This window comes from Triturus cristatus, chromosome 6, assembly GCF_964204655.1.
Source record: "Triturus cristatus chromosome 6, aTriCri1.1, whole genome shotgun sequence".
Classification (NCBI taxonomy): domain Eukaryota; kingdom Metazoa; phylum Chordata; class Amphibia; order Caudata; family Salamandridae; genus Triturus; species Triturus cristatus.
Window position 1 is genome coordinate 100,120,445 of NC_140589.1, and position 22,864 is coordinate 100,143,308.

General features: G+C 43.4%; 21 non-coding genes across 21 annotated transcripts; all 21 read right to left on the reverse strand.

Annotated features, from left to right (window-relative positions):
* Positions 1 to 627: 627 nt before the first annotated feature.
* Positions 628 to 710, reverse strand: TRNAL-UAG (transfer RNA leucine (anticodon UAG)). The gene has a single exon. It is a non-coding gene; the product is annotated as a tRNA-Leu (tRNA).
* Positions 711 to 2,718: 2,008 nt separating this feature from the next.
* TRNAL-UAG (transfer RNA leucine (anticodon UAG)) lies at positions 2,719 to 2,801 on the reverse strand. Its single transcript has one exon. It is a non-coding gene; the product is annotated as a tRNA-Leu (tRNA).
* A 1,024-nt stretch (positions 2,802 to 3,825) lies between these two features.
* TRNAL-AAG (transfer RNA leucine (anticodon AAG)) lies at positions 3,826 to 3,908 on the reverse strand. Its single transcript has one exon. It is a non-coding gene; the product is annotated as a tRNA-Leu (tRNA).
* Positions 3,909 to 4,094: 186 nt separating this feature from the next.
* Positions 4,095 to 4,177, reverse strand: TRNAL-CAG (transfer RNA leucine (anticodon CAG)). Its single transcript has one exon. It is a non-coding gene; the product is annotated as a tRNA-Leu (tRNA).
* Positions 4,178 to 5,915: 1,738 nt separating this feature from the next.
* TRNAL-AAG (transfer RNA leucine (anticodon AAG)) lies at positions 5,916 to 5,998 on the reverse strand. Its single transcript has one exon. It is a non-coding gene; the product is annotated as a tRNA-Leu (tRNA).
* A 901-nt stretch (positions 5,999 to 6,899) lies between these two features.
* TRNAL-UAG (transfer RNA leucine (anticodon UAG)) lies at positions 6,900 to 6,982 on the reverse strand. The gene has a single exon. It is a non-coding gene; the product is annotated as a tRNA-Leu (tRNA).
* Positions 6,983 to 8,006: 1,024 nt separating this feature from the next.
* Positions 8,007 to 8,089, reverse strand: TRNAL-AAG (transfer RNA leucine (anticodon AAG)). Its single transcript has one exon. It is a non-coding gene; the product is annotated as a tRNA-Leu (tRNA).
* A 186-nt stretch (positions 8,090 to 8,275) lies between these two features.
* Positions 8,276 to 8,358, reverse strand: TRNAL-CAG (transfer RNA leucine (anticodon CAG)). Its single transcript has one exon. It is a non-coding gene; the product is annotated as a tRNA-Leu (tRNA).
* Positions 8,359 to 10,097: 1,739 nt separating this feature from the next.
* Positions 10,098 to 10,180, reverse strand: TRNAL-AAG (transfer RNA leucine (anticodon AAG)). The gene has a single exon. It is a non-coding gene; the product is annotated as a tRNA-Leu (tRNA).
* A 186-nt stretch (positions 10,181 to 10,366) lies between these two features.
* On the reverse strand, positions 10,367 to 10,449 carry TRNAL-UAG (transfer RNA leucine (anticodon UAG)). The gene has a single exon. It is a non-coding gene; the product is annotated as a tRNA-Leu (tRNA).
* A 631-nt stretch (positions 10,450 to 11,080) lies between these two features.
* TRNAL-UAG (transfer RNA leucine (anticodon UAG)) lies at positions 11,081 to 11,163 on the reverse strand. The gene has a single exon. It is a non-coding gene; the product is annotated as a tRNA-Leu (tRNA).
* Positions 11,164 to 12,456: 1,293 nt separating this feature from the next.
* TRNAL-CAG (transfer RNA leucine (anticodon CAG)) lies at positions 12,457 to 12,539 on the reverse strand. The gene has a single exon. It is a non-coding gene; the product is annotated as a tRNA-Leu (tRNA).
* Positions 12,540 to 13,171: 632 nt separating this feature from the next.
* TRNAL-UAG (transfer RNA leucine (anticodon UAG)) lies at positions 13,172 to 13,254 on the reverse strand. The gene has a single exon. It is a non-coding gene; the product is annotated as a tRNA-Leu (tRNA).
* Positions 13,255 to 14,547: 1,293 nt separating this feature from the next.
* On the reverse strand, positions 14,548 to 14,630 carry TRNAL-CAG (transfer RNA leucine (anticodon CAG)). The gene has a single exon. It is a non-coding gene; the product is annotated as a tRNA-Leu (tRNA).
* A 632-nt stretch (positions 14,631 to 15,262) lies between these two features.
* On the reverse strand, positions 15,263 to 15,345 carry TRNAL-UAG (transfer RNA leucine (anticodon UAG)). The gene has a single exon. It is a non-coding gene; the product is annotated as a tRNA-Leu (tRNA).
* A 1,025-nt stretch (positions 15,346 to 16,370) lies between these two features.
* On the reverse strand, positions 16,371 to 16,453 carry TRNAL-AAG (transfer RNA leucine (anticodon AAG)). Its single transcript has one exon. It is a non-coding gene; the product is annotated as a tRNA-Leu (tRNA).
* A 186-nt stretch (positions 16,454 to 16,639) lies between these two features.
* On the reverse strand, positions 16,640 to 16,722 carry TRNAL-CAG (transfer RNA leucine (anticodon CAG)). The gene has a single exon. It is a non-coding gene; the product is annotated as a tRNA-Leu (tRNA).
* Positions 16,723 to 17,354: 632 nt separating this feature from the next.
* On the reverse strand, positions 17,355 to 17,437 carry TRNAL-UAG (transfer RNA leucine (anticodon UAG)). Its single transcript has one exon. It is a non-coding gene; the product is annotated as a tRNA-Leu (tRNA).
* A 1,008-nt stretch (positions 17,438 to 18,445) lies between these two features.
* Positions 18,446 to 18,528, reverse strand: TRNAL-AAG (transfer RNA leucine (anticodon AAG)). The gene has a single exon. It is a non-coding gene; the product is annotated as a tRNA-Leu (tRNA).
* Positions 18,529 to 19,430: 902 nt separating this feature from the next.
* On the reverse strand, positions 19,431 to 19,513 carry TRNAL-UAG (transfer RNA leucine (anticodon UAG)). Its single transcript has one exon. It is a non-coding gene; the product is annotated as a tRNA-Leu (tRNA).
* Positions 19,514 to 22,628: 3,115 nt separating this feature from the next.
* Positions 22,629 to 22,711, reverse strand: TRNAL-AAG (transfer RNA leucine (anticodon AAG)). The gene has a single exon. It is a non-coding gene; the product is annotated as a tRNA-Leu (tRNA).
* Positions 22,712 to 22,864: the final 153 nt, after the last annotated feature.

Genomic DNA, 22,864 nt, shown 5'->3' on the forward strand with positions numbered 1-22,864 from the left:
TTCCCAGCATCTTCCAGAGGCCATACAGCCATGCAGGTGAGGTACTGAAAAGGAATGCCCTCAATTTATTTATCCTATTATATGCACTTCCAACAGATCTTTGAACAATCTGTACAGAGCAGGACCTATGGAGAACTCTTTAGAACTTTGAGGCGAACAAAGAGAAAGTGCTATTCACCAGCCACTTGAACGGCTCAAAGCTGCTTTGAAATTGAGACAATAGCCACCTCTTGGCTGGCTAAAGCAATTTCAACAAGGGATCTCAAAGTCACAACATAGGGTGGAGTATGCAAATTTAAGCAGCCCCTGATCAAAGCCCTAAGGAAATTGCTGTAAGTGTGCTGGAGTCCAGTTGTCTACCAGATGCATGGCATTCTTCCAAATTTGCAGGGCCCGTCTGGCCAGTGCATACAAGAGCATGACTATTCCAGATGACCTCTTACATGGGTCCTATGCTCATTTGGTAAGGATTGCGCTTTGTCAGCAAGACGTTATAGAACCTAAATATATGAGAAACCCCATCTCTCTTGACAAGAGGAGAACGGAATAACGTGCCAAGTGAAGACCAACAGATGCAACTTCCATCAGATGTTAACCTGATAAAGGAGATTAAATCTCCAAAAGGCATGTCAGAAGTGGGATTCGAACCCACGCCTCCAAAGGAGACTGTGGCCTAAACACAGCGCCTTAGACCTCTCGGCCATCCTGACAGTATAGGCTTTTAAGAAATGAATAAAAGTTACTCAGAAACGTCTACCTCCATGCAAGCCTGAAATAATTTAAACCTTCAAACACAAGGTGCAACTTTATGCACAGGACAATAAACACAGAAGAACACACACGAAAGCACTTTATTTCACAGGTATACAGTTTTCATGCTTTTAGAACACCACATACCTCTCACCAGCTATTTAGGGTCCTGTATCCGACTCACAACATTTCCTTGCCTGCGACCTCTCTCTCTACACAAACAACTACAGCACAGGAAGTAGGAAGGCAATAGGTGGGGCAGTTTATGCAAATTTATGCTGCCAATGTGCCTTGCAGATTCATGCAGGATTTCTAGATCCTTGCTGGATACAAGAGAGTAGGCCTTGTTCCAGATAAACTATCCCTAGCAGGGAAAGTCTGAGCACAGGCACTCTTTTGCTCTTTAGCCCCTGGCCTGGGACTCACCCTCACTTGCTGAGGCGTGAAATTCTGCATACCAACTTTGCACAGAAGGTATGTTTGTGGTTGTTTGTGGTTGTTTGGGAGGTCAAGAGCAGGGAAAAGCAGGTCTCCTGCACTACTAGACTCCTCTTCCATGCCTCCCTGCCATTCACTCACTCTGTCTTTGTTTCATTCTCTCCTTCCACAACACTCCTTCTCACTCACTCGCTCTATCACTTGTATTTTTGCCCTTGCTCTGCATTCTATAGTGGAAACATCTCTTGAATGAAGCATCTGAAAATGACGTGACATAAAATTTAAAACCTCCTTATTGTAAACCTAAAACATCACAAGACTTAATGTAACCCATTTCTTTCATAAAAAAGATTTTTAAAGTACCCCACAAAACAAATATAAAACACCACGAGTGCTAGAAGAATATTACATTAACGTTAAAGATAGAATAGGGCAAATGCATTTGCAGTTGAAACTGAAGTTTGGTAATTATTCAGATATTATTTACATTGCCAATTTTTAGCTGAGATTCTAAAGGAACTGAGAGAGAAAATGGAATTCAAGCTTTGTCAGAAGTGGGATTTGAACCCACGCCTCCAGGAGAGACTGCGGCCTTAACGCAGCGCATTAGACGACTCGGCCATCCTGACCCCATGCTGCTTTTTCATCTAAAGGGTGAGAAAGATATTAGGAACCAAAAAATGCACAGAGCTTAGGCCAATAGTGGCTAGAGCAAGAAAAAAACTCACTGCACTCTTCCAAGAAGACAATCCTATAAGCCACTGCGAGGGAAATGATCATATTTCTCAAGAAAAAAATTAGAGCATACACAGGACTGTCAGAAGTGGGATTTGAACCCACACCTCCAGAGGAGACTGCGACCTGAAGGCAGCGCCTTAGACCACTCGGCCATCCTGACTTGCTTTCCCAGCATCTTCCAGAGGCCAGACAGCCATGCAGGTGAGGTACTGAAAAGGAATGCCCTCAATTTATTTATCCTATTATATGCACTTCCAACAGATCTTTGAACAATCTGTACAGAGCAGGACCTATGGAGAACTCTTTAGAACTTTGAGGCAAACAAAGAGAAAGTGCTATTCACCAGCCACTTGAACGGCTCAAAGCTGCTTTGAAATTGAGACAATAGCCACCTCTTGGCTGGCTAAAGCAATTTCAACAAGGGATCTCAAAGTCACAACATAGGGTGGAGTATGCAAATTTAAGCAGCCCCTGATCAAAGCCCTAAGGAAATTGCTGTAAGTGTGCTGGAGTCCAGTTGTCTACCAGATGCATGGCATTCTTCCAAATTTGCAGGGCCCGTCTGGCCAGTGCATACAAGAGCATGACTATTCCAGATGACCTCTTACATGGGTCCTATGCTCATTTGGTAAGGATTGCGCTTTGTCAGCAAGACGTTATAGAACCTAAATATATGAGAAACCCCATCTCTCTTGACAAGAGGAGAACGGAATAACGTGCCAAGTGAAGACCAACAGATGCAACTTCCATCAGATGTTAACCTGATAAAGGAGATTAAATCTCCAAAAGGCATGTCAGAAGTGGGATTCGAACCCACGCCTCCAAAGGAGACTGTGGCCTAAACACAGCGCCTTAGACCTCTCGGCCATCCTGACAGTATAGGCTTTTAAGAAATGAATAAAAGTTACTCAGAAACGTCTACCTCCATGCAAGCCTGAAATAATTTAAACCTTCAAACACAAGGTGCAACTTTATGCACAGGACAATAAACACAGAAGAACACACACGAAAGCACTTTATTTCACAGGTATACAGTTTTCATGCTTTTAGAACACCACATACCTCTCACCAGCTATTTAGGGTCCTGTATCCGACTCACAACATTTCCTTGCCTGCGACCTCTCTCTCTACACAAACAACTACAGCACAGGAAGTAGGAAGGCAATAGGTGGGGCAGTTTATGCAAATTTATGCTGCCATTGTGCCTTGCAGATTCATGCAGGATTTCTAGATCCTTGCTGGATACAAGAGAGTAGGCCTTGTTCCAGATAAACTATCCCTAGCAGGGAAAGTCTGAGCACAGGCACTCTTTTGCTCTTTAGCCCCTGGCCTGGGACTCACCCTCACTTGCTGAGGCGTGAAAATCTGCATACCAACTTTGCACAGAAGGTATGTTTGTGGTTGTTTGGGGATGGGTGGGAGGTCAAGAGCAGGGAAAAGCAGGTCTTCTGCACTACTAGACTCCTCTTCTATGCCTCCCTGCCATTCACTCACTCTGTCTTTGTTTCATTCTCTCCTTCCACAACACTCCTTCTCACTCACTCGCTCTATCACTTGTATTTTTGCCCTTGCTTTGCATTCTATAGTGGAAACATCTCTTGAATGAAGCATCTGAAAATGACGTGACATAAAGTTTAAAACCTCCTTATTGTAAACCTAAAACATCACAAGACTTAATGTAACCCATTTCTTTCATAAAAAAGATTTTTAAAGTACCCCACAAAAGAAATATAAAACACCACGAGTGCTAGAAGAATATTACATTAACGTTAAAGATAGAATAGGGCAAATGCATTTGCAGTTGAAACTGAAGTTTGGTACTTATTCAGATATTATTTACATTGCCAATTTTTAGCTGAGATTCTAAAGGAACTGAGAGAGAAAATGGAATTCAAGTTTTGTCAGAAGTGGGATTCGAACCCACGCCTCCAGGAGAGACTGCGGCCTTAACGCAGCGCCTTAGACCACTCGGCCATCCTGACCCCATGGTGCTTTTTCATCTAAAGGGTGAGAAAGATATTAGGAACCAAAAAATGCACAGAGCTTAGGCCAATAGTGGCTAGAGCAAGAAAAAAACTCACTGCACTCTTCCAAGAAGACAATCCTATAAGCCACTGCGAGGGAAATGATCATATTTCTCAAGAAAAAAATTAGAGTAAACACAGGACTGTCAGAAGTGGGATTTGAACCCACGCCTCCAGAGAAGACTGCGACCTGAACGCAGCGCCTTAGACCACTCGGCCATCCTGACTTGCTTTCCCAGCATCTTCCAGAGGCCAGACAGCCATGCAGGTGAGGTACTGAAAAGGAATGCCCTCAATTTATTTATCCTATTATATGCACTTCCAACAGATCTTTGAACAATCTGTACAGAGCAGGACCTATGGAGAACTCTTTAGAACTTTGAGGCAAACAAAGAGAAAGTGCTATTCACCAGCCACTTGAACGGCTCAAAGCTGCTTTGAAATTGAGACAATAGCCACCTCTTGGCTGGCTAAAGCAATTTCAACAAGGGATCTCAAAGTCACAACATAGGGTGGAGTATGCAAATTTAAGCAGCCCCTGATCAAAGCCCTGAGGAGATTGCTGTAAGTGTGCTGGAGTCCAGTTGTCTACCAGATGAATGGCATTCTTCCAAATTTGCAGGGCCCGTCTGGCCAGGGCATACAAGAGCATGACTCTTCCAGATGACCTCTTACATGGGTCCTATGCTCATTTGGTAAGGATTGCGTTTTGTCAGCAAGACGTTATAGAACCTAAATATATGAGAAACCCCATCTCTCTTGACAAGAGGAGAACGGAATAAAGTGCCAAGTGAAGACCAACAGATGCAACTTCCATCAGATGTTAACCTGATAAAGGAGATTAAATCTCCAAAAGGCATGTCAGAAGGGGATTCGAACCCACGCCTCCAAAGGAGACTGTGGCCTAAACACAGCGCCTTAGACCTCTCGGCCATCCTGACAGTATAGGCTTTTAATAAATGAATAAAAGTTACTCAGAAACGTCTACCTCCATGCAAGCCTGAAATAATTTAAACCTTCAAACACAAGGTGCAACTTTATGCACAGGACAATAAACACAGAAGAACACATACGAAAGCACTTTATTTCACAGGTATACAGTTTTCATGCTTTTAGAACACCACATACCTCTCACCAGCTATTTAGGGTCCTGTATCCGACTCACAACATTTCCTTGCCTGCGACCTCTCTCTCTACACAAACAACTACAGCACAGGAAGTAGGAAGGCAATAGGTGGGGCAGTTTATGCAAATTTATGCTGCCAATGTGCCTTGCAGATTCATGCAGGATTTCTAGATCCTTGCTGGATACAAGAGAGTAGGCCTTGTTCCAGATAAACTATCCCTAGCAGGGAAAGTCTGAGCACAGGCACTCTTTTGCTCTTTAGCCCCTGGCCTGGGACTCACCGTCACTTGCTGAGGCATGAAATTCTGCATACCAACTTTGCACAGAAGGTATGTTTGTGGTTGTTTGGGGATGGGTGGGAGGTCAAGAGCAGGGAAAAGCAGGTCTCCTTCACTACTAGACTCCTCTTCTATGCCTCCCTGCCATTCACTCACTCTGTCTTTGTTTCATTCTCTCCTTCCACAACACTCCTTCTCACTCACTCGCTCTATCACTTGTATTTTTGCCCTTGCTCTGCATTCTATAGTGGAAACATCTCTTGAATGAAGCATCTGAAAATGACGTGACATAAAATTTAAAACCTCCTTATTGGAAACCTAAAACATCACAAGACTTAATGTAACCCATTTCTTTCATAAAAAAGATTTTTAAAGTACCCCACAAAACAAATATAAAACACCACGAGTGCTAGAAGAATATTACATTAACGTTAAAGATAGAATAGGGCAAATGCATTTGCAGTTGAAACTGAAGTTTGGTACTTATTCAGATATTATTTACATTGCCAATTTTTAGCTGAGATTCTAAAGGAACTGAGAGAGAAAATGGAATTCAAGTTTTGTCAGAAGTGGGATTCGAACCCACGCCTCCAGGAGAGACTGCGGCCTTAACGCAGCGCCTTAGACCACTCGGCCATCCTGACCCCATGATGCATTTTCATCTAAAGGGTGAGAAAGATATTAGGAACCAAAAAATGCACAGAGCTTAGGCCAATAGTGGCTAGAGCAAGAAAAAAACTCACTGCACTCTTCCAAGAAGACAATCCTATAAGCCACTGCGAGGGAAATGATCATATTTCTCAAGAAAAAAATTAGAGTAAACAGAGGACTGTCAGAAGTGGGATTTGAACCCACGCCTCCAGAGGAGACTACGACCTGAACGCAGCGCCGTAGACCACTCGGCCATCCTGACTTGCTTTCCCAGCATCTTCCAGAGGCCAGACAGCCATGCAGGTGAGGTACTGAAAAGGAATGCCCTCAATTTATTTATCCTATTATATGCACTTCCAACAGATCTTTGAACAATCTGTACAGAGCAGGACCTATGGAGAACTCTTTAGAACTTTGAGGCGAACAAAGAGAAAGTGCTATTCACCAGCCACTTGAACGGCTCAAAGCTGCTTTGAAATTGAGACAATAGCCACCTCTTGGCTGGCTAAAGCAATTTCAACAAGGGATCTCAAAGTCACAACATAGGGTGGAGTATGCAAATTTAAGCAGCCCCTGATCAAAGCCCTGAGGAAATTGCTGTAAGTGTGCTGGAGTCCAGTTGTCTACCAGATGAATGGCATTCTTCCAAATTTGCTGGGCCCGTCTGGCCAGGGCATACAAGAGCATGACTCTTCCAGATGACCTCTTACATGGGTCCTATGCTCATTTGGTAAGGATTGCGCTTTGTCAGCAAGACGTTATAGAACCTAAATATATGAGAAACCCCATCTCTCTTGACAAGAGGAGAACGGAATAACGTGCCAAGTGAAGACCAACAGATGCAACTTCCATCAGATGTTAACCTGATAAAGGAGATTAAATCTCCAAAAGGCAGGTCAGAAGTGGGATTCGAACCCACGCCTCCAAAGGAGACTGTGGCCTAAACACAGCGCCTTAGACCTCTCGGCCATCCTGACAGTATATGCTTTTAAGAAATGAATAAAAGTTACTCAGAAACGTCTACCTCAATGCAAGCCTGAAATAATTTAAACCTTCAAACACAAGGTGCAACTTTATGCACAGGACAATAAACACAGAAGAACACATACGAAAGCACTTTATTTCACAGGTATACAGTTTTCATGCTTTTAGAACACCACATACCTCTCACCAGCTATTTAGGGTCCTGTATCCGACTCACAACATTTCCTTGGCTGCGACCTCTCTCTCTACACAAACAACTACAGCACAGGAAGTAGGAAGGCAATAGGTGGGGCAGTTTATGCAAATTTATGCTGCCAATGTGCCTTGCAGATTCATGCAGGATTTCTAGATCCTTGCTGGATACAAGAGAGTAGGGTTTGTTCCAGATAAACTATCCCTAGCAGGGAAAGTCTGAGCACAGGCACTCCTTTGCTCTTTAGCCCCTGGCCTGGGACTCACCCTCACTTGCTGAGGCGTGAAATTCTGCATACCAACTTTGCACAGAAGGTATGTTTGTGGTTGTTTGGGGATGGGTGGGAGGTCAAGAGCAGGGAAAAGCAGGTCTCCTTCACTACTAGACTCCTCTTCTATGCCTCCCTGCCGTTCACTCACTCTGTCTTTGTTTCATTCTCTCCTTCCACAACACTCCTTCTCACTCACTCGCTCTATCACTTGTATTTTTGCCCTTGCTCTGCATTCTATAGTGGAAACATCTCTTGAATGAAGCATCTGAAAATGACGTGACATAAAATTTAAAACCTCCTTATTGGAAACCTAAAACATCACAAGACTTAATGTAACCCATTTCTTTCATAAAAAAGATTTTTAAAGTACCCCACAAAACAAATATAAAACACCACGAGTGCTAGAAGAATATTACATTAACGTTAAAGATAGAATAGGGCAAATGCATTTGCAGTTGAAACTGAAGTTTGGTACTTATTCAGATATTATTTACATTGCCAATTTTTAGCTGAGATTCTAAAGGAACTGAGAGAGAAAATGGAATTCAAGTTTTGTCAGAAGTGGGATTCGAACCCACGCCTCCAGGAGAGACTGCGGCCTTAACGCAGCGCCTTAGACCACTCGGCCATCCTGACCCCATGCTGCTTTTTCATCTAAAGGGTGAGAAAGATATTAGGAACCAAAAAATGCACAGAGCTGAGGGCAATAGTGGCTAGAGCAAGAAAAAAACTCACTGCACTCTTCCAAGAAGACAATCCTATAAGCCACTGCGAGGGAAATGATCATATTTCTCAAGAAAATAATTAGAGTAAACACAGGACTGTCAGAAGTGGGATTTGAACCCACGCCTCCAGAGGAGACTGCGACCTGAACGCAGCGCCTTAGACCACTCGGCCATCCTGACTTGCTTTCCCAGCATCTTCCAGAGGCCAGACAGCCATGCAGGTGAGGTACTGAAAAGGAATGCCCTCAATTTATTTATCCTATTATATGCACTTCCAACAGATCTTTGAACAATCTGTACAGAGCAGGACCTATGGAGAACTCTTTAGAACTTTGAGGCGAACAAAGAGAAAGTGCTATTCACCAGCCACTTGAACGGCTCAAAGCTGCTTTGAAATTGAGACAATAGCCACCTCTTGGCTGGCTAAAGCAATTTCAACAAGGGATCTCAAAGTCACAACATAGGGTGGAGTATGCAAATTTAAGCAGCCCCTGATCAAAGCCCTAAGGAAATTGCTGTAAGTGTGCTGGAGTCCAGTTGTCTACCAGATGCATGGCATTCTTCCAAATTTGCAGGGCCCGTCTGGCCAGGGCATACAAGAGCATGACTCTTCCAGATGACCTCTTACATGGGTCCTATGCTCATTTGGTAAGGATTGCGCTTTGTCAGCAAGACGTTATAGAACCTAAATATATGAGAAACCCCATCTCTCTTGACAAGAGGAGAACGGAATAACGTGCCAGGTGAAGACCAACAGATGCAACTTCCATCAGATGTTAACCTGATAAAGGAGATTAAATCTCCAAAAGGAATGTCAGAAGTGGAATTCGAACCCACGCCTCCAAAGGAGACTGTGGCCTAAACACAGCACCTTAGACCTCTCGGCCATCCTGACAGTATAGGCTTTTAAGAAATGAATAAAAGTTACTCAGAAACGTCTACCTCCATGCAAGCCTGAAATAATTTAAACCTTCAAACACAAGGTGCAACTTTATGCACAGGACAATAAACACAGAAGAACACATACGAAAGCACTTTATTTCACAGGTATACAGTTTTCATGCTTTTAGAACACCACATACCTCTCACCAGCTATTTAGGGTCCTGTATCCGACTCACAACATTTCCTTGCCTGCGACCTCTCTCTCTACACAAACAACTACAGCACAGGAAGTAGGAAGGCAATAGGTGGGGCAGTTTATGCAAATTTATGCTGCCAATGTGCCTTGCAGATTCATGCAGGATTTCTAGATCCTTGCTGGATACAAGAGAGTAGGCCTTGTTCCAGATAAACTATCCCTAGCAGGGAAAGTCTGAGCACAGGCACTCTTTTGCTCTTTAGCCCCTGGCCTGGGACTCACCCTCACTTGCTGAGGCATGAAATTCTGCATACCAACTTTGCACAGAAGGTATGTTTGTGGTTGTTTGGGGATGGGTGGGAGGTCAAGAGCAGGGAAAAGCAGGTCTCCTGCACTACTAGACTACTCTTCTATGCCTCCCTGCCGTTCACTCACTCTGTCTTTGTTTCATTCTCTCCTTCCACAACACTCCTTCTCACTCATTCGCTCTATCACTTGTATTTTTGCCCTTGCTCTGCATTCTATAGTGGAAACATCTCTTGAATGAAGCATCTGAAAATGACGTGACATAAAATTTAAAACCTCCTTATTGGAAACCTAAAACATCACAAGACTTAATGTAACCCATTTCTTTCATAAAAAAGATTTTTAAAGTACCCCACAAAACAAATATAAAACACCACGAGTGCTAGAAGAATATTACATTAACGTTAAAGATAGAATAGGGCAAATGCATTTGCAGTTGAAACTGAAGTTTGGTACTTATTCAGATATTATTTACATTGCCAATTTTTAGCTGAGATTCTAAAGGAACTGAGAGAGAAAATGGAATTCAAGTTTTGTCAGAAGTGGGATTCGAACCCACGCCTCCAGGAGAGACTGCGGCCTTAACGCAGCGCCTTAGACCACTCGGCCATCCTGACCCCATGCTGCATTTTCATCTAAAGGGTGAGAAAGATATTAGGAACCAAAAAATGCACAGAGCTTAGGCCAATAGTGGCTAGAGCAAGAAAAAAACTCACTGCACTCTTCCAAGAAGACAATCCTATAAGCCACTGCGAGGGAAATGATCATATTTCTCAAGAAAAAAATAAGAGTAAACAGAGGACTGTCAGAAGTGGGATTTGAACCCACGCCTCCAGAGGAGACTGCGACCTAAACGCAGCGCCTTAGACCACTCGGCCATCCTGACTTGCTTTCCCAGCATCTTCCAGAGGCCAGACAGCCATGCAGGTGAGGTACTGAAAAGGAATGCCCTCAATGTATTTATCCTATTATATGCACTTCCAACAGATCTTTGAACAATCTGTACAGAGCAGGACCTATGAAGAACTCTTTAGAACTTTGAGGCGACAAAGAGAAAGTGCTATTCACCAGCCACTTGAACGGCTCAAAGCTGCTTTGAAATTGAGACAATAGCCACCTCTTGGCTGGCTAAAGCAATTTCAACAAGGGATCTCAAAGTCACAACATAGGGTGGAGTATGCAAATTTAAGCAGCCCCTGATCAAAGCCCTGAGGAAATTGCTGTAAGTGTGCTGGAGTCCAGTTGTCTACCAGATGAATGGCATTCTTCCAAATTTGCTGGGCCCGTCTGGCCAGGGCATACAAGAGCATGACTCTTCCAGATGACCTCTTACATGGGTCCTATGCTCATTTGGTAAGGATTGCGCTTTGTCAGCAAGACGTTATAGAACCTAAATATATGAGAAACCCCATCTCTCTTGACAAGAGGAGAACGGAATAACGTGCCAAGTGAAGACCAACAGATGCAACTTCCATCAGATGTTAACCTGATAAAGGAGATTAAATCTCCAAAAGGCATGTCAGAAGTGGGATTCGAACCCACGCCTCCAAAGGAGACTGTGGCCTAAGCACAGCGCCTTAGACCTCTCGGCCATCCTGACAGTATATGTTTTCAAGAAATGAATAAAAGTTACTCAGAAACGTCTACCTCAATGCAAGCCTGAAATAATTTAAACCTTCAAACACAAGGTGCAACTTTATGCACAGGACAATAAACACAGAAGAACACATACGAAAGCACTTTATTTCACAGGTATACAGTTTTCATGCTTTTAGAACACCACATACCTCTCACCAGCTATTTAGGGTCCTGTATCCGACTCACAACATTTCCTTGCCTGCAACCTCTCTCTCTACACAAACAACTACAGCACAGGAAGTAGGAAGGCAATAGGTGGGGCAGTTTATGCAAATTTATGCTGCCAATGTGCCTTGCAGATTCATGCAGGATTTCTAGATCCTTGCTGGATACAAGAGAGTAGGGTTTGTTCCAGATAAACTATCCCTAGCAGGGAAAGTCTGAGCACAGGCACTCTTTTGCTCTTTAGCCCCTGGCCTGGGACTCACCCTCACTTGCTGAGGCGTGAAATTCTGCATACCAACTTTGCACAGAAGGTATGTTTGTGGTTGTTTGGGGATGGGTGGGAGGTCAAGAGCAGGGAAAAGCAGGTCTCCTTCACTACTAGACTCCTCTTCTATGCCTCCCTGCCGTTCACTCACTCTGTCTTTGTTTCATTCTCTCCTTCCACAACACTCCTTCTCACTCACTCGCTCTATCACTTGTATTTTTGCCCTTGCTCTGCATTCTATAGTGGAAACATCTCTTGAATGAAGCATCTGAAAATGACGTGACATAAAATTTAAAACCTCCTTATTGGAAACCTAAAACATCACAAGACTTAATGTAACCCATTTCTTTCATAAAAAAGATTTTTAAAGTACCCCACAAAACAAATATAAAACACCACGAGTGCTAGAAGAATATTACATTAACGTTAAAGATAGAATAGGGCAAATGCATTTGCAGTTGAAACTGAAGTTTGGTACTTATTCAGATATTATTTACATTGCCAATTTTTAGCTGAGATTCTAAAGGAACTGAGAGAGAAAACGGAATTCAAGTTTTGTCAGAAGTGGTATTCGAACCCACGCCTCCAGGAGAGACTGCGGCCTTAACGCAGCGCCTTAGACCACTCGGCCATCCTGACCCCATACTGCTTTTTCATCTAAAGGGTGAGAAAAATATTAGGAACCAAAAAATGCACAGAGCTTAGGCCAATAGTGGCTAGAGCAAGAAAAAAACTCACTGCACTCTTCCAAGAAGACAATCCTATAGGCCACTGCGAGGGAAATGATCATATTTCGCAAGAAAAAAATTAGAGTAAACACAGGACTGTCAGAAGTGGGATTTGAACCCACGCCTCCAGAGGAGACTGCGACCTGAACGCAGCGCCTTAGACCACTCGGCCATCCTGACTTGCTTTCCCAGCATCTTCCAGAGGCCAGACAGCCATGCAGGTGAGGTACTGAAAAGGAATGCCCTCAATTTATTTATCCTATTATATGCACTTCCAACAGATCTTTGAACAATCTGTACAGAGCAGGACCTATGGAGAACTCTTTAGAACTTTGAGGCGAACAAAGAGAAAGTGCTATTCACCAGCCACTTGAACGGCTCAAAGCTGCTTTGAAATTGAGACAATAGCCACCTCTTGGCTGGCTAAAGCAATTTCAACAAGGGATCTCAAAGTCACAACATAGGGTGGAGTATGCAAATTTAAGCAGCCCCTGATCAAAGCCCTAAGGAAATTGCTGTAAGTGTGCTGGAGTCCAGTTGTCTACCAGATGCATGGCATTCTTTCAAATTTGCAGGGCCCGTCTGGCCAGTGCATACAAGAGCATGACTATTCCAGATGACCTCTTACATGGGTCCTATGCTCATTTGGTAAGGATTGCGCTTTGTCAGCAAGACGTTATAGAACCTAAATATATGAGAAACCCCATCTCTCTTGACAAGAGGAGAACGGAATAACGTGCCAAGTGAAGACCAACAGATGCAACTTCCATCAGATGTTAACCTGATAAAGGAGATTAAATCTCCAAAAGGCATGTCAGAAGTGGGATTCGAACCCACGCCTCCAAAGGAGACTGTGGCCTAAACACAGCGCCTTAGACCTCTCGGCCATCCTGACAGTATAGGATTTTAAGAAATGAATAAAAGTTACTCAGAAACGTCTACCTCCATGCAAGCCTGAAATAATTTAAACCTTCAAACACAAGGTGCAACTTTATGCACAGGACAATAAACACAGAATAACACATACGAAAGCACTTTATTTCACAGGTATACAGTTTTCATGCTTTTAGAACACCACATACCTCTCACCAGCTATTTAGGGTCCTGTATCCGACTCACAACATTTCCTTGCCTGCGACCTCTCTCTCTACACAAACAACTACAGCACAGGAAGTAGGAAGGCAATAGGTGGGGCAGTTTATGCAAATTTATGCTGCCAATGTGCCTTGCAGATTCATGCAGGATTTCTAGATCCTTGCTGGATACAAGAGAGTAGGCCTTGTTCCAGATAAACTATCCCTAGCAGGGAAAGTCTGAGCACAGGCACTCTTTTGCTCTTTAGCCCCTGGCCTGGGACTCACCCTCACTTGCTGAGGCGTGAAAATCTGCATACCAACTTTGCACAGAAGGTATGTTTGTGGTTGTTTGGGGATGGGTGGGAGGTCAAGAGCAGGGAAAAGCAGGTCTCCTGCACTACTAGACTCCTCTTCTATGCCTCCCTGCCATTCACTCACTCTGTCTTTCTTTCATTCTCTCCTTCCACAACACTCCTTCTCACTCACTCGCTCTATCACTTGTATTTTTGCCCTTGCTCTGCATTCTATAGTGGAAACATCTCTTGAATGAAGCATCTGAAAATGACGTGACATAAAATTTAAAACCTCCTTATTGTAAACCTAAAACATCACAAGACTTAATGTAACCCATTTCTTTCATAAAAAAGATTTTTAAAGTACCCCACAAAACAAATATAAAACACCACGAGTGCTAGAAGAATATTACATTAACGTTAAAGATAGAATAGGGCAAATGCATTTGCAGTTGAAACTGAAGTTTGGTACTTATTCAGATATTATTTACATTGCCAATTTTTAGCTGAGATTCTAAAGGAACTGAGAGAGAAAATGGAATTCAAGTTTTGTCAGAAGTGGGATTTGAACCGACGCCTCCAGGAGAGACTGCGGCCTTAACGCAGCGCCTTAGACAACTCGGCCATCCTGACCCCATGCTGCTTTTTCATCTAAAGGGTGAGAAAGATATTAGGAACCAAAAAATGCACAGAGCTTAGGCCAATAGTGGCTAGAGCAAGAAAAAAACTCACTGCACTCTTCCAAGAAGACAATCCTATAAGCCACTGCGAGGGAAATGATCATATTTCTCAAGAAAAAAATTAGAGTAAACACAGGACTGTCAGAAGTGGGATTTGAACCCACGTCTCCAGAGGAGACTGCGACCTGAACGCAGCGCCTTAGACCACTCGGCCATCCTGACTTGCTTTCCCAGCATCTTCCAGAGGCCAGACAGCCATGCAGGTGAGGTACTGAAAAGGAATGCCCTCAATTTATTTATCCTATTATATGCACTTCCAACAGATCTTTGAACAATCTGTACAGAGCAGGACCTATGGAGAACTCTTTAGAACTTTGAGGCAAACAAAGAGAAAGTGCTATTCACCAGCCACTTGAACGGCTCAAAGCTGCTTTGAAATTGAGACAATAGCCACCTCTTGGCTGGCTAAAGCAATTTCAACAAGGGATCTCAAAGTCACAACATAGGGTGGAGTATGCAAATTTAAGCAGCCCCTGATCAAAGCCCTGAGGAGATTGCTGTAAGTGTGCTGGAGTCCAGTTGTCTACCAGATGAATGGCATTCTTCCAAATTTGCAGGGCCCGTCTGGCCAGGGCATACAAGAGCATGACTCTTCCAGATGACCTCTTACATGGGTCCTATGCTCATTTGGTAAGGATTGCGCTTTGTCAGCAAGACGTTATAGAACCTAAATATATGAGAAACCCCATCTCTCTTGACAAGAGGAGAACGGAATAACGTGCCAAGTGAAGACCAACAGATGCAACTTCCATCAGATGTTAACCTGATAAAGGAGATTAAATCTCCAAAAGGCATGTCAGAAGTGGGATTCGAACCCACGCCTCCAAAGGAGACTGTGGCCTAAACACAGCGCCTTAGACCTCTCGGCCATCCTGACAGTATAGGCTTTTAATAAATGAATAAAAGTTACTCAGAAACGTCTACCTCCATGCAAGCCTGAAATAATTTAAACCTTCAAACACAAGGTGCAACTTTATGCACAGGACAATAAACACAGAAGAACACATACGAAAGCACTTTATTTCACAGGTATACAGTTTTCATGCTTTTAGAACACATCATACCTCTCACCAGCTATTTAGGGTCCTGTATCCGACTCACAACATTTCCTTGCCTGCGACCTCTCTCTCTACACAAACAACTACAGCACAGGAAGTAGGAAGGCAATAGGTGGGGCAGTTTATGCAAATTTATGCTGCCAATGTGCCTTGCAGGTTCATGCAGGATTTCTAGATCCTTGCTGGATACAAGAGAGTAGGCCTTGTTCCAGATAAACTATCCCTAGCAGGGAAAGTCTGAGCACAGGCACTCTTTTGCTCTTTAGCCCCTGGCCTGGGACTCACCCTCACTTGCTGAGGCATGAAATTCTGCATACCAACTTTGCACAGAAGGTATGTTTGTGGTTGTTTGGGGGATGGGTGGGAGGTCAAGAGCAGGGAAAAGCAGGTCTCCTTCTTTACTAGACTACTCTTCTATGCCTCCCTGCCGTTCACTCACTCTGTTTTTGTTTCATTCTCTCCTTCCACAACACTCCTTCTCACTCATTCGCTCTATCACTTGTATTTTTGCCCTTGCTCTGCATTCTATAGTGGAAACATCTCTTGAATGAAGCATCTGAAAATGACGTGACATAAAATTTAAAACCTCCTTATTGGAAACCTAAAACATCACAAGACTTAATGTAACCCATTTCTTTCATAAAAAAGATTTTTAAAGTACCCCACAAAAGAAATATAAAACACCACGAGTGCTAGAAGAATATTACATTAACGTTAAAGATAGAATAGGGCAAATGCATTTGCAGTTGAAACTGAAGTTTGGTACTTATTCAGATATTATTTACATTGCCAATTTTTAGCTGAGATTCTAAAGGAACTGAGAGAGAAAATGGAATTCAAGTTTTGTCAGAAGTGGGATTCGAACCCACGCCTCCAGGAGAAACTACGGCCTTAACGCAGCGCCTTAGACCACTCGGCCATCCTGACCCAATGCTGCTTTTTCATCTAAAGGGTGAGAAAGATATTAGGAACCAAAAAATGCACAGAGCTGAGGCCAATAGTGGCTAGAGCAAGAAAAAAACTCACTGCACTCTTCCAAGAAGACAATCCTATAAGCCACTGCGAGGGAAATGATCATATTTCTCAAGAAAAAAATTAGAGTAAACACAGGACTGTCAGGAGTGGGATTTGAACCCACGCCTCCAGAGGAGACTGCGACCTGAACGCAGCGCCTTAGACCACTCGGCCATCCTGACTTGCTTTCCCAGCATCTTCCAGAGGCCAGACAGCCATGCAGGTGAGGTACTGAAAAGGAATGCCCTCAATTTATTTATCCTATTATATGCACTTCCAACAGATCTTTGAACAATCTGTACAGAGCAGGACCTATGGAGAACTCTTTAGAACTTTGAGGCAAACAAAGAGAAAGTGCTATTCACCAGCCACTTGAACGGCTCAAAGCTGCTTTGAAATTGAGACAATAGCCACCTCTTGGCTGGCTAAAGCAATTTCAACAAGGGATCTCAAAGTCACAACATAGGGTGGAGTATGCAAATTTAAGCAGCCCCTGATCAAAGCCCTGAGGAAATTGCTGTAAGTGTGCTGGAGTCCAGTTGTCTACCAGATGAATGGCATTCTTCCAAATTTGCAGGGCCCGTCTGGCCAGGGCATACAAGAGCATGACTCTTCCAGATGACCTCTTACATGGGTCCTATGCTCATTTGGTAAGGATTGCGCTTTGTCAGCAAGACGTTATAGAACCTAAATATATGAGAAACCCCATCTCTCTTGACAAGAGGAGAACGGAATAACGTGCCAAGTGAAGACCAACAGATGCAACTTCCATCAGATGTTAACCTGATAAAGGAGATTAAATCTCCAAAAGGCATGTCAGAAGTGGGATTCGAACCCACGCCTCCAAAGGAGACTGTGGCCTAAACACAGCGCCTTAGACCTCTCGGCCATCCTGACAGTATATGCTTTTAAGAAATGAATAAAAGTTACTCAGAAACGTCTACCTCAATGCAAGCCTGAAATAATTTAAACCTTCAAACACAAGGTGCAACTTTATGCACAGGACAATAAACACAGAAGAACACATACGAAAGCACTTTATTTCACAGGTATACAGTTTTCATGCTTTTAGAACACCACATACCTCTCACCAGCTATTTAGGGTCCTGTATCCGACTCACAACATTTCCTTGCCTGCGACCTCTCTCTCTACACAAACAACTACAGCACAGGAAGTAGGAAGGCAATAGGTGGGGCAGTTTATGCAAATTTATGCTGCCAATGTGCCTTGCAGATTCATGCAGGATTTCTAGATCCTTGCTGGATACAAGAGAGTAGGCCTTGTTCCAGATAAACTATCCCTAGCAGGGAAAGTCTGAGCACAGGCACTCTTTTGCTCTTTAGCCCCTGGCCTGGGACTCACCCTCACTTGCTGAGGCGTGAAATTCTGCATACCAACTTTGCACAGAAGGTATGTTTGTGGTTGTTTGCGGATGGGTGGGAGGTCAAGAGCAGGGAAAAGCAGGTCTCCTTCACTACTAGACTCCTCTTCTATGCCTCCCTGCCATTCACTCACTCTGTCTTTGTTTCATTCTCTCCTTCCACAACACGCTCTATCACTTGTATTTTTGCCCTTGCTCTGCATTGTATAGTGGAAACATCTCTTGAATTAAGCATCTGAAAATGACGTGACATAAAATTTAAAACCTCCTTATTGGAAACCTAAAACATCACAAGACTTAATGTAACCCATTTCTTTCATAAAAAAGATTTTTAAAGTACCCCACAAAAGAAATATAAAACACCACGAGTGCTAGAAGAATATTACATTAACGTTAAAGATAGAATAGGGCAAATGCATTTGCAGTTGAAACTGAAGTTTGGTACTTATTCAGATATTGTTTACATTGCCAATTTTTAGCTGAGATTCTAAAGGAACTGAGAGAGAAAATGGAATTCAAGTTTTGTCAGAAGTGGGATTCGAACCCACGCCTCCAGGAGAGACTGCGGCCTTAACGCAGCGCCTTAGACCACTCGGCCATCCTGACCCCATGCTGCTTTTTCATCTAAAGGGTGAGAAAGATATTAGGAACCAAAAAATGCACAGAGCTGAGGCCAATAGTGGCTAGAGCAAGAAAAAAACTCACTGCACTCTTCCAAGAAGACAATCCTATAAGCCACTGCGAGGGAAAACGATCATACTTCTCAAGAAAATAATTAGAGTAAACACAGGACTGTCAGAAGTGGGATTTGAACCCACGCCTCCAGAGAAGACCGCGACCTGAACGCAGCGCCTTAGACCACTCGGCCATCCTGACTTTCTTTCCCAGCATCTTCCAGAGGCCAGACAGCCATGCAGGTGAGGTACTGAAAAGGAATGCCCTCAATTTATTTATCCTATTATATGCACTTCCAACAGATCTTTGAACAATCTGTACAGAGCAGGACCTATGGAGAACTCTTTAGAACTTTGAGGCGAACAAAGAGAAAGTGCTATTCACCAGCCACTTGAACGGCTCAAAGCTGCTTTGAAATTGAGACAATAGCCACCTCTTGGCTGGCTAAAGCAATTTCAACAAGGGATCTCAAAGTCACAACATAGGGTGGAGTATGCAAATTTAAGCAGCCCCTGATCAAAGCCCTAAGGAAATTGCTGTAAGTGTGCTGGAGTCCAGTTGTCTACCAGATGCATGGCATTCTTCCAAATTTGCAGGGCCCGTCTGGCCAGGGCATACAAGAGCATGACTCTTCCAGATGACCTCTTACATGGGTCCTATGCTCATTTGGTAAGGATTGCGCTTTGTCAGCAAGACGTTATAGAACCTAAATATATGAGAAACCCCATCTCTCTTGACAAGAGGAGAACGGAATAACGTGCCAAGTGAAGACCAACAGATGCAACTTCCATCAGATGTTAACCTGATAAAGGAGATTAAATCTCCAAAAGGCATGTCAGAAGTGGGATTCGAACCCACGCCTCCAAAGGAGACTGTGGCCTAAACACAGCGCCTTAGACCTCTCGGCCATCCTGACAGTATAGGCTTTTAAGAAATGAATAAAAGTTACTCAGAAACGTCTACCTCCATGCAAGCCTGAAATAATTTAAACCTTCAAACACAAGGTGCAACTTTATGCACAGGACAATAAACACAGAAGAACACATACGAAAGCACTTTATTTCACAGGTATACAGTTTTCATGCTTTTAGAACACCACATACCTCTCACCAGCTATTTAGGGTCCTGTATCCGACTCACAACATTTCCTTGCCTGCGACCTCTCTCTCTACACAAACAACTACAGCACAGGAAGTAGGAAGGCAATAGGTGGGGCAGTTTATGCAAATTTATGCTGCCAATGTGCCTTGCAGATTCATGCAGGATTTCTAGATCCTTGCTGGATACAAGAGAGTAGGGTTTGTTCCAGATAAACTATCCCTAGCAGGGAAAGTCTGAGCACAGGCACTCTTTTGCTCTTTAGCCCCTGGCCTGGGACTCACCCTCACTTGCTGAGGCGTGAAATTCTGCATACCAACTATGCACAGAAGGTATGTTTGTGGTTGTTTGGGGATGGGTGGGAGGTCAAGAGCAGGGAAAAGCAGGTCTCCTTCACTACTAGACTCCTCTTCTATGCCTCCCTGCCGTTCACTCACTCTGTCTTTGTTTCATTCTCTCCTTCCACAACACTCCTTCTCACTCACTCGCTCTATCACTTGTATTTTTGCCCTTGCTCTGCATTCTATAGTGGAAACATCTCTTGAATGAAGCATCTGAAAATGACGTGACATAAAATTTAAAACCTCCTTATTGGAAACCTAAAACATCACAAGACTTAATGTAACCCATTTCTTTCATAAAAAAGATTTTTAAAGTACCCCACAAAACAAATATAAAACACCACGAGTGCTAGAAGAATATTACATTAACGTTAAAGATAGAATAGGGCAAATGCATTTGCAGTTGAAACTGAAGTTTGGTACTTATTCAGATATTATTTACATTGCCAATTTTTAGCTGAGATTCTAAAGGAACTGAGAGAGAAAATGGAATTCAAGTTTTGTCAGAAGTGGGATTCAAACCCACGCCTCCAGGAGAGACTGCGGCCTTAATGCAGCGCCTTAGACCACTCGGCCATCCTGACCCCATGCTGCTTTTTCATCTAAAGGGTGAGAAAGATATTAGGAACCAAAAAATGCACAGAGCTGAGGCCAATAGTGGCTAGAGCAAGAAAAAAACTCACTGCACTCTTCCAAGAAGACAATCCTATAAGCCACTGCGAGGGAAATGATCATATTTCTCAAGAAAATAATTAGAGTAAACACAGGACTGTCAGAGGAGGGATTTGAACCCACGCCTCCAGAGGAGACTGCGACCTGAACGCAGCGCCTTAGACCACTCGGCCATCCTGACTTGCTTTCCCAGCATCTTCCAGAGGCCAGACAGCCATGCAGGTGAGGTACTGAAAAGGAATGCCCTCAATTTATTTATCCTATTATATGCACTTCCAACAGATCTTTGAACAATCTGTACAGAGCAGGACCTATGGAGAACTCTTTAGAACTTTGAGGCGAACAAAGAGAAAGTGCTATTCACCAGCCACTTGAACGGCTCAAAGCTGCTTTGAAATTGAGACAATAGCCACCTCTTGGCTGGCTAAAGCAATTTCAACAAGGGATCTCAAAGTCACAACATAGGGTGGAGTATGCAAATTTAAGCAGCCCCTGATCAAAGCCCTAAGGAAATTGCTGTAAGTGTGCTGGAGTCCAGTTGTCTACCAGATGCATGGCATTCTTCCAAATTTGCAGGGCCCGTCTGGCCAGGGCATACAAGAGCATGACTCTTCCAGATGACCTCTTACATGGGTCCTATGCTCATTTGGTAAGGATTGCGCTTTGTCAGCAAGACGTTATAGAACCTAAATATATGAGAAACCCCATCTCTCTTGACAAGAGGAGAACGGAATAACGTGCCAGGTGAAGACCAACAGATGCAACTTCCATCAGATGTTAACCTGATAAAGGAGATTAAATCTCCAAAAGGAATGTCAGAAGTGGAATTCGAACCCACGCCTCCAAAGGAGACTGTGGCCTAAACACAGCACCTTAGACCTCTCGGCCATCCTGACAGTATAGGCTTTTAAGAAATGAATAAAAGTTACTCAGAAACGTCTACCTCCATGCAAGCCTGAAATAATTTAAACCTTCAAACACAAGGTGCAACTTTATGCACAGGACAATAAACACAGAAGAACACATACGAAAGCACTTTATTTCACAGGTATACAGTTTTCATGCTTTTAGAACACCACATACCTCTCACCAGCTATTTAGGGTCCTGTATCCGACTCACAACATTTCCTTGCCTGCGACCTCTCTCTCTACACAAACAACTACAGCACAGGAAGTAGGAAGGCAATAGGTGGGGCAGTTTATGCAAATTTATGCTGCCAATGTGCCTTGCAGATTCATGCAGGATTACTAGATCCTTGCTGGATACAAGAGAGTAGGCCTTGTTCCAGATAAACTATCCCTAGCAGGGAAAGTCTGAGCACAGGCACTCTTTTGCTCTTTAGCCCCTGGCCTGGGACTCACCCTCACTTGCTGAGGCGTGAAAATCTGCATACCAACTTTGCACAGAAGGTATGTTTGTGGTTGTTTGGGGATGGGTGGGAGGTCAAGAGCAGGGAAAAGCAGGTCTCCTGCACTACTAGACTCCTCTTCTATGCCTCCCTGCCGTTCACTCACTCTGTCTTTGTTTCATTCTCTCCTTCCACAACACTCCTTCTCACTCACTCGCTCTATCACTTGTATTTTTGCCCTTGCTCTGCATTCTATAGTGGAAACATCTCTTGAATGAAGCATCTGAAAATGACGTGACATAAAGTTTAAAACCTCCTTATTGTAAACCTAAAACATCACAAGACTTAATGTAACCCATTTCTTTCATAAAAAAGATTTTTAAAGTACCCCAAAAAAGAAATATAAAACACCACGAGTGCTAGAAGAATATTACATTAACGTTAAAGATAGAATAGGGCAAATGCATTTGCAGTTGAAACTGAAGTTTGGTACTTATTCAGATATTATTTACATTGCCAATTTTTAGCTGAGATTCTAAAGGAACTGAGAGAGAAAATGGAATTCAAGTTTTGTCAGAAGTGGGATTCGAACCCACGCCTCCAGGAGAGACTGCGGCCTTAACGCAGCGCCTTAGACCACTCGGCCATCCTGACCCCATGGTGCTTTTTCATCTAAAGGGTGAGAAAGATATTAGGAACCAAAAAATGCACAGAGCTTAGGCCAATAGTGGCTAGAGCAAGAAAAAAACTCACTGCACTCTTCCAAGAAGACAATCCTATAAGCCACTGCGAGGGAAATGATCATAT